This window comes from Beta vulgaris, chromosome 3 (genome assembly GCF_026745355.1).
Source record: "Beta vulgaris subsp. vulgaris cultivar EL10 chromosome 3, EL10.2, whole genome shotgun sequence".
In the NCBI taxonomy this organism is placed as follows: domain Eukaryota; kingdom Viridiplantae; phylum Streptophyta; class Magnoliopsida; order Caryophyllales; family Amaranthaceae; genus Beta; species Beta vulgaris.
Genome location: NC_079204.1, coordinates 48,003,145 through 48,021,513, shown reverse-complemented (window position 1 = coordinate 48,021,513; position 18,369 = coordinate 48,003,145). Strand labels below are relative to the sequence as shown.

Below are 18,369 nucleotides of genomic sequence, written 5' to 3'. Positions count from 1 at the left end.
TCGTTCCACCTGAAGTCCGGATCCTCTAAAAGATCATCTTTCCTTTGTTTCCACAATAGGTCTGCCTCATCTCTCAAATAATAAACAACATTATTAACTCTAAGGTTTTCAGGGCACACTATGGCATCAAAAAGCTTATCAAATTCTCAGATCCAGTTTTCTAAACTAGATGGGTCCTCTTTCCCATGGTAAGTCGGAGGTTTGACAGCTGCTACCCTCTTAAAGACCTCACCAAAACTATCGGTCTCACTCTGCTTGTTGCTTGATTAGCTATCACTTGAGTATGTTTTCAGTTATCTTTGCTAGCCTTCTAACCATAGAACTTATACTCCTTCTCCTTCTTTCTGCCATTCTACTAGATAAGGGTGTTTGAGGATAAATCTCAACTAACATTCATAGAATAGTTGTGTAACTACCAAAAAAATTAATAAATAACCATGCCGGTATAACTAGTTCAAAACATAGCAATCACATATTTCATATATCACGGCCAAATATGAAGCCTACTAGAATATTTGAGCATATCAAAATATTCTTAAGACAACTAGAACGTTTCATGACCAAAACAAAACTATATATGTCTACGATCTGAAAACTTTAAACTCTGGTACGTAGTCTGTCAAAATAACATTCTCCAACTCATCAATGCCATATAATCAGACTGGCCTGAGTATTTTCGAAAGGTAAAAAAAATACACATAGTACTACTATTTGCTCGCCAATGCAGCATGACTTCTTGCTTATCCCATACATAGGGAATAACATAAACTTTTTCCTTAACTTCCAACAACGATCATATAAAAGCAAAAAGAATTGAAATATTACAAGTACATCATCATAAAAGTAATACTAATATATGATAACTAAATATATATAGTTTAAGATTTGTACTAGATGCACCACTATGGCTTAAAATATTTATTTCAAAAATTTTAAAGTGTACTTGATTTCAAGATATAGAATAGCCAAGGTGATTATAGCTCCCAGGTAAGGAAGTTACCCACAGCGTCGGGGAGAGCCTTCCTAATCCTAGACAGAGCTTGTCACCCCAACATATCTACACCCTTCATCTTTCAAAATAAAAATAATAATATAAATATATATACCTTTTTGTGGTACTAGCAAGATGCATCTATACAAATCGTCAAAAAGAAAACAATTAAGCTTAACAAAAACAATTTAGAATGCAAATGCGAAACTCTTATCTACCCATCCTATGTCTACCCATCAATTTTAATATTCAACTTTTATCTTTTCAAGACCTGAAAAACTGATACCACTTTGTAACACCCCCAAATTACTCACTTTTAAATAAATAATTTAATAAATAATATTTGAGTAATTTAGGAGTATTACCGCCACGTGACTAACACGCTTTCGGCAACCAACTACTAACTAACCAAAATAACTTGCAGCGGAAGACTTTAACCAAAAATAATAATACTTCTTTATTAATAAAAGTAAATATTGTCTCAATACTCAAAATAAATGAAACACTCTAATCTAGGTGAAGATCCCCTTCCTAGTATGCTCCCATGCACATCCAAAATTCACCTGCAAATCTGCTTACCAAAAAGGTAAACAGGGCAAAGCCAAATAGGAAAAAGAAAATACGCGTCAGTATAAAACTGAGTACGAAATGTACTAGATAAGTAACACATTTGTTAGTTCGTAACAATTTTTCATTTCGAAAACTCCATCACCAATAATTCAAGAATAACTCTTTAAGAATAAACTATTTTCAAACACTTAATAATAATTCAAGAAAACATTTTAAGAACAAAACTTTTGCCAACACTTGAATAATAATTCAAGAACAACCTTTTAAGAACAAACTCTTTCCAAACACTTGAATAGTAATTAAAGAATAATCTTTTTAAGAATACACTCTTTCCAAACAACTTGGATTAAAAATAATCCTGAAAACAATTCCTCTTCTTATCTCCCCTTCTATTTTGCTAAGTGTGCACACCCCCAAGCTAGTCATCCCATCACGGAGCTATATCAAGGGGTAACTATAATTGCCAACAAGTGGACTTTGAATCTCTTGATATTAATCAAGCGGAAATAATAATAATATGACTTGTAAGTCATGAGTAAACCTCCTTCCTCATAAACAACTTTTTGAACATTCAAAGTTCATAAAAACCAATCAACCTTTCCTTGTAAAATAATTTAATTTTTCAAAAAGGATAACAAAACTTCTATATAAAAATGATTGATAAAATCATTCCTTCTTTTCACTTCCAAGAGTAATAATAAAATATTGTAACCATTTCAAACCAAATTTCTAAACCAATCCAACCATTATAAAATCAATAAACAACTTTATCATATAAACCACATTTTAAAAGATCTAGCTACATAACGTACCTTGATCTTGCACAAACTAATACTAGTATCTTCACTTATTCTTATACTTGAGCTTTCTCATAGCCAACCAACAAGCAATCTACCACATGAACTTAATCTTGAATTTATACATGAATGATCTATCATGAGCATAATATTTTTGAGTAAGAAATATGAAAATATTTTTCTTAAACAAAAGAAAATTGAAACTTGAATAAGAAATATAAAACTAGAATACATAGGAAGAGAAAGAAGAACTTTGAAGTAAGAAATTATAGATTCTTCAAAGTTTTTGTGTGGAAAAGATGGCTAAAGGTGTGGGGTATTTATAGGAGTAGAATAGATAGTACTTAATTTCAAAAATTAAATAGTTTGTAACCTTCACCATAAATTAGGGGATTAAACCAAGATTTGTAACATCCATCATAAATTTGGAAGTTATAGGAAAACAAAACTCCCTCCATTCACCATAAATCCCGTAGGAATATATGGCCCCTAAAAAAAAAATGTTTTTTTTTTTTTTTTTTTTTTGGTTTTCAGAAATTTTTTGACTAGGATTTAATACCAAAAGCTTAACAAATTCAATTTTGGCGCCATATTCCCGCCAAAAAAATTAAAAATCATTGAAAATACTAAAATACCCTTTGCTTAAAATATTTATTTTAGAAAATAAATATAAAATAAATATTTTATTATTTAAATAAATATTTTATTATTTAAATAAATATTAAAAATATGGGGTATTACAAAGATGATTATAAAATTTGATCATATGTTGAGCAGGAAGACAAACATCATTTACCCAGCTAGCATCATCCGAAGTTTCCTGTTCCTTACCCTTGGAACCTGAGGCAGATGGTGGATTTTGTGGAGGAACTGGAGGGGTTAGAATGGAAGGTTCATCTGTTCCGGGAATAGAAACAGAAGGTGAAGGGTGATAAATGGTAGGAAGGAATGGTGGTGTGGGTGGAAGAGTTGTGGAGGTGGAAGCAAAAGGATTTGGGCCTTTTATTTCATCCTTCAACTGCTCAAAGCTGGAAGGAACAGAGAAGGATGAGGGAGAAATGGAAGGCAGTGTTGTGAAAGGAACATAAAGTTTAGGAGATAGAGGTGGAGTAGGTTCCTTGAGAGTTGAGGGTTCCTGTTCCTTATTATTCGAAAGGACTAAAGAAGAGTCCTTGTTGGAAGGAACAGAAACATTCGGAGCAATTTTTAAGCGATTGCTCTTCCTCACCCTCTGAGGAACAGAAACTTTAGGCTTGGTAGCAATGTGTTTGCGCCTCTTAGGTTTTGGTTCCTCCGGTTTAGGAACAGGTTCTCTAAGATAACATCATTATCTTCTTCTAAATCAAGCTTAGGCAGTTTTCTTTTACTTGAGGAACATGGAGCTATTCTCCCTTGAGTGAGTACGCCCTCTTGGACAGACAAACCATGTCCATTTAGAGTCTTTTCATTTAAAATGTTTCCTTGTTTTACTCCTATTGTAGTCCAACCAGTAAGTCTCACTTCAAAGTGATGAAGTAGAGAGGTTATCAAGGCACCGTAACCAATCACACAGTTGTTTTCAATGCAGTGAGTAAGATGTTGAATGAAGAGGGAAGGGAAGTTGATTTGAATATGGTGGTCCAAGCAAAACATATAACACATATCCAGGAGACCCACTTCATTCCTCTTTTCAGTTCGAGGAATGAGTGCTCTCCATACCAAATTAAATAGTACTTTGTGAAGGGGAGAGAGTAGATTATGGTTTAGTTTGTTTTGACCAGCAGTTCCTCCAAAATATTCTAAGATTTTGTCTTGAGGAAAATTCGGAAAAGAAACAGTTCCTTTCCGTTTAAAGTACAAATCAGTTCCTTTGCAAGGAACTTCCCATACTTTCCCCAATGTAGCTTGATTAAACCTAATTTTCTTTCCTCTAACCTCAGTTTTGCAAAGACCATTGTGTTACAAAATTAGCACATAATTCATCCATAGCTAAAGGAACAAGAGCGTTATTAAAGGCGAATTCAAACAAGAATTCCATGCCTTGTTCCTTTAGAATGGAAGTTAATTCTTGAAATTCAACTTTATTTGCCCATTCTAAATCGACGCAAAAACCCAAAACATCCTAGATTCACTTCGTTCGACCCGTTTCTTGGAAGATGAAGAAACAGTTCCCTTGGAAGGAACAGGTGTGATTTCTTCTTCTTCCCCCTGAGATTGTTCCGGGGTTTCTTCTTCATCATCTTCCCCAATTAACTTCCTTCTACGCATACTCCTTCTGGGAGATTCTAATTGTTGTTCCACTACGGGGGTTTCTTGAATTGAGTCGGTTTCAAGGGTTGTGTTTGGAGATGAAGTATTTTCCATATTTGAAGTGTTGGTAGTTTTTGATGTGGGAAAGGGAGAATTTCGTGAAGTTTTTGCCATAATTTGAGAAGGATTTGAGGTTTTTATGGGGTATCAAGAGGCGTGATGAAGGTTTCGGCTATGGTGAAGATGAAGAGATTGAGGAACACGGTTTCTAATAAAGATGAATTGAAGGAGGGAGTTTTGCATGTAATAGTGATTATTACACGCGGGAAAAAAATAAAGCAAATAAAAATAAAAAGAAAACGAAAAGGTGATAAATAAGAATCAAGATTTAATTAAATCTGATTCCTTTTATTTTGGGATTTTTCGAATTTTTCGGATTTTTATGAGTTTTATTTTTTGAAAGAAAATAAATGCTAAGGAACTTGTGCTTTAGGAACAACTAATGCTACATATCAATGTCCTTCATATCATGCATGTTTCTTACCTTAGGAACAGTAAGGGGAGTATTATGTGACATTTGTGAGTTGTTTAATTTCTTTGAATTCATGTTTATGTTTTGCAACATTCCAATTTGCAATGGTCTTAGGCAATTAAACACAATTATTTTACACACAAAGTCACTCAAATTGATTCAAACATGGGGGAATGATATAGGAACAATCACTTAATTTTTATTAACCCTAACTCAAGCCTTAATTTTTCATATCTATCCTTTGAAAGGCTTAGTTAGATATCAGCAATCTGATCTCAGTTTGACAAAACTCAAGTTTAATCAAACCTTTTTCAACATTTTCTCTTAAAAAGTGATGTCTGATATGTATATGTTTAACTCTAGAATGATGCACTGGATCTTTAGAAATACTGATTGCACTTGTATTGTCACATAAATAGGAACACAATCAAAGTTTATTCCATAGTCACTAAGTTGTTGTTTTATCCAAAGCATTTGAGAGCAACATGCAGCAGCTGCTACATATTCTGCTTCAGCAGTGGATAAAGCAACTGTGTTTTGTTTCTTGGTACTCCAAGAAACTAAACTATGACAAAGGAATTGTGCCATACCTGAGGTGCTTTTCCTATTTACAAGATCTCCAGCATAATCTGCATCTGCATATCCTTTTAGTTCGAATGTATCACTTCTTGGATAGTAGAGTCCAAGATCATCTGTTCCTTTAAGATATCTAAGAATTCTCTCTTACAAGCAGTAAGGTGAGACTCCTTTGGATTTGCTTGAAATCTAGCACACAAACCAACACTGAAAGCTATGTCTGGACGACTAGCAGTTAGATACAAAAGTGAACCAATCATTCCTCTATATTTTGTTTGATCAACACTTGTTCCTATGGAGTCTTCATCTAATCTAGTTGAAGTTCCCATAGGAGTGTGATTTATCTTTGAATTTTCGAGGCCATATTTCTTTAATAGTTCCTTTATGTATTTTTGTTGGTGACAATTATTCCTTTTCAGTTTGTTTGATTTGAGTCCAAGAAAGAAATTTAACTCACCCATCATACTCATTTCAAATTCATTCTCATGAGACTTGAGAATTCTTTGCACAATGTTTCATTAGTAGCTCCGAATATGATGTCATCAACATATATTTGAACAAGCAAAATTCAGTTCCTTTAGATTTTAGGAACAAGGTTTTATCAATCTTTCCTCTTTTAAAATTTTTTTCTAAAAGGAACTTTGATAATCTCTCATACCATGATCTAGGTGCTTGTTTTAACCCATAAAGAGCTTTATCAAGCTTGTAGACATGATTTGGGAGATTATTATTTTCAAACCAGGGGGTTGTTCAACATATACATCTTCGTTTAGATAGCCATTTAAAAATGCACACTTAACATCCATTTGATATAGTTTAAATCCCATGTAAGCAGCAAATGCAATTAAAATTCTAATGGCTTCTAATCTAGCTACAGGAGCAAAGGTTTCTTCATAATTATTCCTTCTTGTTGATTATAACCTTTACTACAAGTCTAGCTTTGTTTCTTACAATGGTTCCATATTCATCTAGTTTGTTTCTAAACACCCATTTTAAGCCAATTACTTTTGTTGTTTAGATGAGGAACTAGATGCCATACCTTGTTTCTTTCAAACTCATTTAATTCAGCTTGCATTGCAGTAATCCAATCAGAGTCAGTTAAGGCTTCTTCATGATTTCTTGGTTCCATCATTGATAGGAACGCATGAAATGCACAAAAGTTCCTTAACTGAGATCTAGTTTGCGTACCTTTGGATATGTCGCTGATTATGAGTTCCACAGGATGTGATTTTTGTAATCTCCAAGGTTTTGGTTGAAACTCTCTTATAGGAACATGTTGTTCCTCATGAGTTCCTTGAGTAGATGAGGAACTCTGCTCAGTTGTTCCTCTGTTAGCCTCGGTGGACTCAGTTCCTTCATTTTGAGGAACGGAACATCTTCTCCTCCTTGAGGAACAGGAACATCATTGATGTCATTATTTTCAAATTCCTCGTTCCTTTCCTCTTTCACTTCTTCTTCTTCTTGTGAATCTGGTTCCTTGTACTTGGTTGTGCTAACCCTATCTCATAGTCATCAACCTGTATCTTGGAATATTTGTCAGATTCATCAAAGATTACGTGAATGCTTTCTTCAACACAATAGTTCTTTTGTTATATACTCTATAAGCTTTACTATGTGAGGAGTATCCTAAAAATGTTGCTTCATCACTCCTTGCATCAAATTTTCCAAGATTATCTTTTCCATTATTATGCACATAACATTTGCACCAAATGTTCTAAAATATGTGATATTTGGTTTCTTTCCAAAATAAAGTTCATAAGGAGTTTTATTAATGATAGGTCTCATCATGGCACGATTAATTATGTGACAAGCAGTATTAACAGCTTCAGCCCAAAAGTTCCTTGGAAGTTCACTAGCAATTAACATGGTTCTAGACATTTCCTCCAAAGTTCTATTTTTCCTTTCTACAACACCATTTTGTTGTGGTGTTCTAGGGGCAGAAAAATTATGATCTAGGCCATTATCTCTGCTTAAGTCATCAAATTTATAATTTTCGAATTCCTTGCCATGATCTGATCTAATGTGCATTATTTTATGACCACTTAAGTTTTGAACTCTTTTAGCAAAGACAAGGAACTCATCATAAGTTTCATCTTTACTAGTGAGAAAAATAACCCAAGTGTATCTAGAGTAGTCATCTACAATCACAAGTACATACCTCTTTCCACTTCTGCTTTGAATTCTCATGGGTCCACATAAGTCCATATGAATTAATTCTAATGGTTTAGTGGTACTTACAATCGTTTTAGATTTGAAAGAGGATCTTACTTGCTTACCTCGTGCACATGCATCACAAACTTGATCAATATGAAATTTTATGGATGGTAATCCTAAAACAAGATCTTTTGATCTAAGTTTCTCAAGTAATGAAAAGCTAGCATGTCCTAGACGCTTGTGCCAAAGAAGTGAATCATCTTCAATAACACTAAGACAAGTTAAATTGATTTGAGGAACAAGGTCTAGATCCACAATGTATGTGTTCCCTTTCCTTGTTCCTTCCAAGATAACCTTCTTAGTTTTAATGTTGATGATCAAGCATTTTTCTTTATCAAATTTTACAGTATTTCCTTGTCACAGAATTGAGAAATGCTTAATAGATTATGTTTTAGACCTTCAACTAAAAATACATTTTCAATGGAGTGTAGTGGTGACTTACCACCTTACCCATGCAACTATGTTACCTTTCTTATTATCACCAAATGTTACACTTCCACCTTCATAGGTTGTGAGTGAGAGAAACTTCGTTTTGTCTCCTGTCATGTGCTTGGAACAACCACTATCGAGATACCATGTGTTGTTCCCCCTCACTCCAACCTGCAAAAATCAACTAGTGTTAGTTGTAGGAACCCCATCTTTCGTGGGTTCCTGTTCTTGACTAGGATTTGTTTTGACAACCCATTTTTCTTACTTATTGTCACGTTTTTCCCAATCATTTCAGATTTTAATTGACAGTGACCTACCTTCCACAATACATACAAAACTTGTCACTAGGTAGATCAACATATTTCTTTGTCTTGTTCCTTTTCTTGTAGTTTTCAAAACCAAGACCTTCCTTCCTCTTGGTCTGTGGTTTCTCAATCCACTTAGGAACTTTCATGATTTTGCCTCTGTTCCTTGCGACAACCAGTTCCTTTTTAAGATTACAGAAAATATTTTTCTCTTTATTCAAATTTTCAATCTCAGATCTGTATCCTTTCAAAGGGTTGATCTTATATCAAAGGAACTCAGAACAGGGACAAACTCCTTCAAGTGTGAAATCTCTAAATTAATTAGATAATTTTCATTTTTCAAACTTTCATAATATTCTTTGATTTTCAGGTTTTTATCAAAAAATCAAAGAATCTTAGTTTCAACATCTGTTCTCATTTTCTTAAGCCATTCTATGTGTTCCTTGCAGACTTTTAAGGCTTGTTCCGTTTGTTCACGTTTTTCACGTTCATCTCTACATTCAAGAATTGCATCATAAAGAAGATCATATATTTCAGCCTATTTTACCATCTAGTCTGACTCAAGTCCATGTTGACTTACCTCAACTTTTTCTTCATCTTCTTTTTCGTCAGTGTTTGCCATGAGGCAAAGGTTTGCTGTTTCTTCAGTTGGTTGTTCCTCTTCTTCTTCCGTCTCTGAATCTCCCCAAGCAGCTATCATAGCTTTGCGCACATTTGCCTTAGAGAAAGGTGCTTTTGATTCTTTCACTAGTAGAAAAAACCTCAATTGCTCCGGTTTTTTTGGCCGCAAATGCTCCGTATTGCACGCGTAGCAGACGCCATACGAGCATTTGAGACTCTTACAACCGGAGCATTTGTGCTACCAAATGCTCCGGTTTTTAAGGAAAACCGGAGCATTTGAGGCCCAAAAAAATATAAAAAAAAAATTTTTTTTTTTTGCATTTTTTTTACACTAAATTAATATATAATCAATTATATATAGGTAAAAAGTTATATTTCATATATTTTTGTTCCTGAATACAAGAAATACTACAAATAAACAACAATTGCAAATTATAAGAAATACAATTATGGGTTCAAAGAAACACAAACACTAAAATTTTTCCATGGGAATTTTCCATGTTTGCAAGCAGCTGCGTTACAGTTTTTAAATGAGGAATGCTGCACATTTAAACAAACAAGATGAGGATATGGAAAGGGGAATGACCAAATGATTTAACTGGCAAATAATTTACTGATTCAATAAAAAACTGGTCTGACTCCCTGGAAAAAAAAGAAATACTATCAAAATACACAAACCAGTGTAATCCATTTCCCTCAATTAGTATATGACATACCTTGACGGTCTTCGTTCCCTTTTATATTCAAAGTCAAAACTGGCTCACCATCAGAACCTACAGTAATGGAAGCTGTGGGAGCATTACCCACATCAAGTTCAGCACAACCATCATTGTGCCCTGCATGAACATGAGTATTACTGCATCATGCTAGAGTAATATTCCCTTCTTTACAACTTTCAATGGTGACAGGTTGTAACAAAGGCATGCCGAAATTATATACGAGTATAGACATAATTCCTTAGGAACACCCAATAACCCAAAAGAAAAGAGCAATGACACTCTTACAATGACTGACCACATAACTCTTCTGTCTCTTTTGAATCCAAGGATCATCTTAGAGCAGTACCAGAACCTACAACAGTAGGAGCATCCGCTGCAACATTTTCAGCATACTCATCAACATGTCCTGAAAAAAACTTACACATTCAGACTGCATTATTTCTCTTTAACTTGATTCTGACAGTAAAAGCTGGATAGTAATATTTATACACGAGGCAAATTTAAATTGACAAATGACACAAACATACAAGAGTAGGAAATCGCATTCTTTGGAAACAATCAATCAAATTTAGCAAAATTCCTTCTTTCGGATGCTAACAAAAGAATTGTTTAAAGCATACCATGACACACTTCCGTCTCTTTCGATTCCAGATTTGAAGATGCCTCAGAACCTACCATGTAGAGAGTTGTGGGAGCATCACCATGATCAGGTTCTGCAAAGGCAAGATGGGCAGGAACATTTATTGGAGATACTCCAACCATTCTGACTTTTGGATGCTAACTAAGATGTGCTGAATACATACCAGGACATTCTTCTACCTCTTTCGATTCCACACTTGAAGATGTCCCTGTATTATTAGGATCTGTGAAACAACAGGCAACATGGGAAAGAACATACTTAGGAGTTATTCCAACTATCGTCATTTGGATGCCAACTAACATTTATTTCAAAACATGCCATGACACTCTTTTACACTTGAAGATGCCTCTGTTTTAAAACCTACAATAGGGAGATTACTGGGAGCACAACCAACATCATGTTTAGCATTGCCATTATTAGGCTCTGTAAAATAAGTTGAAGCCTCATAAAATTTTTCAAAATGCAAAATAGAAGCACAAGGACAGAACTCAAAATTAGCAGGTAATGAGGATTTCTTGTCAACAGCGACAAGAGGAATGAAGCCACGCAAAGTTGTCAAGTCCTCGGACTCCGTGCATGAACAAGCAAACATAAAATCTCAATTTTCATAATGTAATTCAGTAAAAATTAATAACACAAAATCAAAGAAAGAGGTAAACATGAAAGATTAAGATGATACACAAATCAAGTACAGGGAACCTATCAACAATCCCCTGGTAATATTACACTCTCTTTACCTTGATGACGCTATGCAACAGAGACCTTAATGCCTCTTGTCCTGAGTTGTAATTTGAGTATGAATCCACTGGGAGAAAGCTTGTCGTGATCTCAATAAATAGAAATAAGTAAGTTCCAGTCTTCCAAGTCCAAAAAGAAGCTAATATTATGAAAATCATTCATAAGGAAAGGCCAAGAAACCCTACTCACTTTATCCTCTACTTTTTCATCAACAACAGTCTCCACCGAACTAAGATCAAGTTGATCAAGCTTAACCCACTCATCAAGTCTCCTGTTAACTAATAAAAATGACAAGAGACAAAAATATAAGCAACCTTCATAAAAATGCAGCTATTGTGGTATATAAGATGCACCAATCACAGAAAGCAATAATTTTAAAGTGTATTATAACTTTTTTCCTTAAATACACAAAAGAGGGGGTCTAACTTAGGGTTTGTTTGGCTTGGGGATATTATTAAGGGAAAAGAAAATCCCTAATCCCAATCCCACCTTTCCCCTCTTTCAGTATTTCAACTTCTGCTTGGGGTCTTTGATATCTCAACCCCTATTACAGCACTTAGCAGCAGCACCACCTGCTTCTCACCCACCGCCAAATTCGTCACTCCCAAACCTTGCAGCAGCACCAACTTCCTCCCCCCCCCCCTAACAACACTAACCTACCATGCTCTAATCACTACCGTAGAAAAACAGCCACAATCACCCTCGAACACGATGACAACATACATAGACAGAAGGAGTACATGATAATTAGTTGCTTCAATTGTATTCATTCATATCTTGGAGCAATTATATATTCATAATAGCATCATCATATTTTAATTGGTAAACCTAAACCATGCCCAACGTCTGGAATGAATGCAAGAGCCAACAACATAAGGTAACGTAACCAAACCAAACAAACATTTACATTTCAACATAAACAAATGCCGTACAAAAGGTGTTACTTCTTCTACCCCTTCTGCAAATATACAGCTAACATCCTGCAAAAGGAATTATAAAGCATCACCCTCAGCATAAGTTGACAACATATAGCCTCTAACATTCTAACATTCAATTCTTCCACAAATAAACCATCAACTTTCAAAATTCTAGTCTCAAACAACTAACATCAATTGCATTCATCTATTTCAACTAAAATGATGTGCAATTCAAACACCATACAGTAAATCCTAGCTGCTGAAACTCGCATTTGTTGCATATATTAAGAATTACAAACCATTCTTAAATAGTTCAGATAAGAGCAAACCCTAAATTCAAAAAAAAAAAAAAAAAAAAGAGCAAGAGATCATACATTCAGTGTTGTGAACATAGTACTCGTAGTCATTAGGTCCACCTACGACATTTTACGGCGCTCAATGACCTTAACTGGATGATATTTGCAGTCTCTCCAACAACACATGACGCGAGTACCGACCTCCAAAGGAAGTATTCCACCCTTTATTCTATTACAATCAAATGATCAAGCGCATTGCTGAAGAAATTAATATTTTCAGAATCAACAAAAAAAAACCTCAGCTGCATATTGTTAGATCCATCAAAGTGACACTAAATACAAATCAAATTAAACCTCTAGAAAATCACAAAAAAAATCAACAATCATAATCACAACTATTTAAGATATTCAGAATTTAATTTCAAAAAAACAACATTATCTTCTTCAGTATCAGATCCTACTGACAAAGAAATTAAAATCAAATTGAACAAACAAACCTCAAAATCGATCAAGAGAGAATCCGAGGCCTGAAACAAAAATTCCGATCTAAATTTGAATAAATAAAAAAAAGACGAACTGAGATCGAACAATTCGAGCAGAAAAAAAAAACGAAGAGAGAGAAAGAGAATGAGAAAATAAAAAGAGAAAGATCTACTGAGAGAAGAAGAAAGAGCCTCGATTTCATTTTCCGGCAGATTTTGAGCGTCGTCGTTCACCGCCGGTGAAAGTTTCGATCGAACATCGCCGGTGGATTGCGGATTATCGTCGACATCGTCGTGGATTAGGGTTTTGCCGCTCTGTGCATTACAGGGTGGATCTAAGGACCCCATATTTCTCTTGCTTCCAGCAGTTAAAACTTAAATGGTCGAAGCTTCTAATTGAATCGAGCAACCAGTTTTACTTTTTATCGGTTTAGACTTTGCGCCTTGACATCAAATGCTCCGGTTGACTAATCAACACGAGCATTTGTGAATTTTTTTATTAAAATTTTCACAAATGCTCGGGTTGATTAGACAACCAAAGCATTTGATAAGTAGCAAAAGCAGTTTTTTCCACTAGTGTTTGTTCCTTTCAGCAAACCGTTCCTTGTTCCTTTCTTTGGTTTTGTCATTTTCCCAAAGAGGACATTCCTTGATGAAGTGATCTGTACTACCACATTTATGACAAGCAGCTTTGTTAGAAAATTTCTTAGTTTTACCTTTGAAGTTTCTATTCTTCATGTTCCTATACATCTTTAGAAATTTTCGAACCATGAGGGTTGCTTCTTCTTCTTCTGAATCCGAATCATCTTCATCATTTGCTTTGAGAGCAATTGATTTTGATTTGGAGCTTTCACCATATTCAGTATCAAGGTGAAGCTCATGAGTCATAAGTGACCCTGCCAGCTGTTCTAAGTTGAACTTAGTGAAGTCTTTTGTTTCTTGAAGAGCAGTGACTTTAGCCACCATCTGTCCTTAGGAAGACTCCTAAGAACCTTTCGAACCTGTTCCTCAGATGAAATAAACTTTCCAAGAGAAGCCAACTCATTAATAATGTTAGTAAAACGAGTAAACATGTCTCGGATGCTTTCCTTAGATTTCATGCAGAACAGTTCATATTGATTCATAAGTAAATCAATTTTCGATCTTTTAACTTCATTAGTTCCTTCGTGGGTTACTTCTAGTAAATCCCATATTTGCTTTGCGGATTTGCATCCCATGATCCTATTATGCTCATGGGGTCCAAGTCCACAATGCAACAGTTTAATAGCCATGGCATTTACTTCCATTTTTTCAAAATCAGATTTGTCATAATCAGAGAGGGTTTTAGAGTTACCTCATTTTTGTCATTTGTAGTTGTGACTTCGAAATCACCAACTTCAATGACTCTCCATACCTGATAGTTTTCAGCTTTGATGAATATCTCCATGCGGTTCTTCCAATAGTTGTAGTACTTCCCATTGAACATAGGAGGCCTTTGAGTGGAATAACCATCTTCAAGTTTCTCGGTGGTATTCATTGTTCCTTGGATCTTTTTCTCAATAGGGTTTCCTATCTTACGCGAGTTCTTGCTCTGATACCAATTGTTATTTTCCTAGGAACACTACAAGAGGGGGGTGAATTGTAGGTGTAGAAATAAACGTAACTTTTTGCGGAAATTAAAACTTAAACGAATAAACAAGCTAGAGGAACAAGAGGGATTTTTACGAGGAAAAACTTCTTGGGCCCAACAAGAAGAAACAACCTCGACAACTAGGGATTTTAAACTCAACTCTTTCACTAATTAGGCCAAACAACTTTGTTACAACCTAATTCTAACTCGAGCCACACCTTGAGTTCCTAAACTCAAGTTCCTGAGCCACTGTTCCCTTAACAGCAGTTCCTCTCAACTTCTCTCGAAGTTTCCTTACTCATACAAGCTTCACTCAAAGCCTTTCTCTTACAGAACTTCACTCAAAGTTCCCTTACCCAAAAACCAAAATACAATTTGATCGAAATAAGCTTAGTGGAATTAGAGTAAGAAAGCAAAGAACAAATGGCTATTATGAGAGAATGAAGGCACTGACACTTAATTAGTTAAACTCACTTAATTACTTAGTCAGACACACTTTGGAACTTATCTAGACTTCAATATTTATAGTAATACTCATAAAGAACGTGGGATTAAAACTTGATTACATGTTAAGTCCATTAACCCATGATGTTCCTTCCCCTAAGGAACACGTTTCACATCATGTCCCATGATCCCATGATCTAAAAATGAACGTGGATATATTTTAGCCATTACTCCTAAGTAATAGGAGTTCCTTGAGCTTTATCCGAAAATCAGTTTTATAAAAACAGTTTTTATCTTTAAAACTGAGTTTTTAATCTTTAAGAAAATAATATCTTTTAAACAAATTCTTTCCTAAAAACCGGATATTTATTTTCTTCCTTTTTTCGAAAAACAAAATCTTTTACTCAAACGGATTTCCTTTTTAAACTGTTTTTATCATTTGAAATTAGATAAAACTAATTTCCTATAATTTAGGCATGACTTACTCAATTGCACTTTTAACCGTTATACTTTTGCACGCCTAAGTCTAGTTCCTTTTATTAACTAAGTTCCTTTAACATATTCGTTTAGTGCCACTTAGTTTGTTCCTAACAAAGGAACAAACTCTCATTCTCAAATAAAGCTGCCACTGTTCCTTACCATTCTTACTTTGTTCCTTTACATTGGAACTAGAAATAAAACGCCTAGCTTCTATTCTTCTTGATCCAATGCTTGCTCCAGTATTAACTTATAGAAACTTCTTTACTTAGCCTTTGTTATCCTCTCTTGACTTCTTCCTTGACTTCGTATTCTCCCAGTTCCTTTCATTGATACCTTAAACACCATACACTTAGATAACTCATTAGTTCACTACTTAGTTTGTATCTTTGTTTCTTTGTCATCATCAAAACTAGGGTTCAACAAATTCCTTAATTCAAGGGATTTAATTCTCTTTTAGAATATCAATCTTTATCTTTTTCATCTTTATCTTTATTCTTAAAAAGATATGTTTTCCATAACAGATTTTTCTTTTCAGCTCAAAAAGTATTTTCCAAAATAAAATCTGATTTTATAAAACTTGTTTTTAGGAAATTTCAGTTTTATAAACTCTTTTAAAAAAACATTAAAAACACGTTTTGAAAAATCTTGTTTTAGAAAAAATCTTTTCAACCACGTTTTAAGGAAACCTGATTTTTGTAAAATCTTTTTTCTTAAAACTCTTTCATTTTATCAAACACATTTTTATGGAAAATAATTTTTGTAAAATCTTTTTTCTAAAACTTACGTTTTTATCAAAACACAATTTTTATTAAAATCTTCTTCCAAAATTCGTTTTTATCAAAATCTTTTTCACACACGGTTTTAAAATTCTTTTTTTAAAAAAAACGCGTTTTCCTAAATTCTTTTTATTTCTTATTTCGAAAACTTATTTCCTTTTTATATAGATATATAATTTTAATACAATTATTTATTTTCTTAACTCAAAGAAAATAATAATTATACTAACTTTATATTTCTATATTTAGCACATAGCATATCACCAAGTTAGAGCATATTACATTTTAATCCAAAGTAACTATTTTAAGGAACATATAAACTTGACTTCAATCTTGATTCTTCTTTTCTTCAAAGTCTTCATTTATTAATTCCTTTCTTCATGCATCTCTTGCAACTGTTTACTGTTACATACTTTCATACTAAAATATATTATATTAATTTTCATCATCAAAACATAATATGTGCATAAAACATAACATGTACATGCACAACAAAAATGATAAAATGGAAAAAGCTTTGACGTAAAAGCTTCTAATTCTTGCCCCAAAAAAATTACTACTCCTAACAGAAGTACAAAAATATTTTTTAAGTTTTGAGTCAAAACAAATATTGAATAATATATCTTTTCCTGCTGATTTTGGGTGAATCTCTGAACCTTGAATATCAATATCAAAATTTACAAAGTATATTAGTCTCCTAAACTTTAACCAGTCATTACAATAGCATAATGTATGCTTGGATTGGCCAAATAATAATGCTATTATTGCACGGCCGCCGAAGACATATTTTATCGTGGTGTGTAAGATGTCCATTTCCAATTATAGCATTTTTTTAATCTAAAGCTACATTCGACGATTTACCGAATACTTACATAATAAATTAGATTATTATATGAGCATGGTTGTTGAATGTACTAAGAACGCGTTTAATTCACTATTTTTGAGCTTCAAAAAACGAAATAATTATCGATTTTCCTTTCTTTTTCTCTGTTTCAACCCCTCATCAATGTTGGAATATTTATAAATAAATGTGTCCGTTGATGATATATAATGATATCGCCTTCGGTGCTATAACGTTTGATGTGTGATGAGAAAGAAGGAAAACAAAAAGTTTCGATGATCAAGCCAGGTATGTGTTGCAGGCAGCTGTGTGTCGCGCACTATAGTTGTAGGATATTTTGGGGTAATTTATGTGGAAAGATTAAACAATTTAAGAGATTATAAAAATAATAGCTCACATATAATAAGGAAGCAACTTACTTAAATTATTACATGAAACTCTTACACACTCTTACAAACTCTTTTACTATGCTCTCTCTTTTGGAGCTTGGCACAACTCACGTAGGTTTTTGCTGCACACTTTGCAAGCAATGCACTACATCTATTTATACTACTACAACATACTATTCATCTTACAACTTTCACACTAAAATTGCTAAATGTCAAACTTTCTAACTATAGCTTGTAGGGTGGGGTAATAGGTGGCTTGAAAAAACTCACCCAAGTATTAAATGTAGTGGTAATAATTAACCAAGAGGAGAGAGAGTGGACGGTGCTTATTCAACACTCCCCCTCAACGACTACTCTCTCACAGAGATAGTCTAGAGGTCATACCAAGTTGTTTTCGAAACTTTTCGAACTTTGGTCCTCCAAGACCTTTTGTGAATATATCTGCAACTTGGTTCTCCGTGTTCACTTGCTCAAGTTCAATCTCACCCCGTAGAGCCTTCTCTCGGACAAAATGATAATGTACCTCCACATGTTTTGTCCTTGCGTGAAAAACAGGATTTTCCGCTAAACGTATCGCGGACTGATTGTCACAGCATAACTTGATTCCCCGATCAATTGGTTGATGCAGATCCTTGAGTAATTGCGTCAACCACACACACTCTTGTGTTGCCATAGCCGCCGCTCTATATTCCGCTTCCGTACTTGATAGTGACACTGTTGGTTGTCTCTTGCTACACCAAGAGACTGCTCCAGAACCTAGATTAAATACATAAC

General features: G+C 34.2%; 2 long non-coding RNA genes across 2 annotated transcripts; both read right to left on the bottom strand.

The window, feature by feature from the left end:
* Window positions 1-832: 832 nt before the first annotated feature.
* LOC130590648 (uncharacterized) lies at window positions 833-3,283 on the bottom strand. The gene is made up of 2 exons (XR_008968490.1): window positions 2,374-3,283; window positions 833-1,562 (listed from the first exon to the last, which is right to left on the bottom strand). It is a non-coding gene; the product is annotated as an uncharacterized LOC130590648 (long non-coding RNA).
* A 6,696-nt stretch (window positions 3,284-9,979) lies between these two features.
* LOC104885342 (uncharacterized) lies at window positions 9,980-10,877 on the bottom strand. The gene is made up of 4 exons (XR_788882.3): window positions 10,787-10,877; window positions 10,604-10,696; window positions 10,279-10,389; window positions 9,980-10,100 (listed from the first exon to the last, which is right to left on the bottom strand). It is a non-coding gene; the product is annotated as an uncharacterized LOC104885342 (long non-coding RNA).
* Window positions 10,878-18,369: the final 7,492 nt, after the last annotated feature.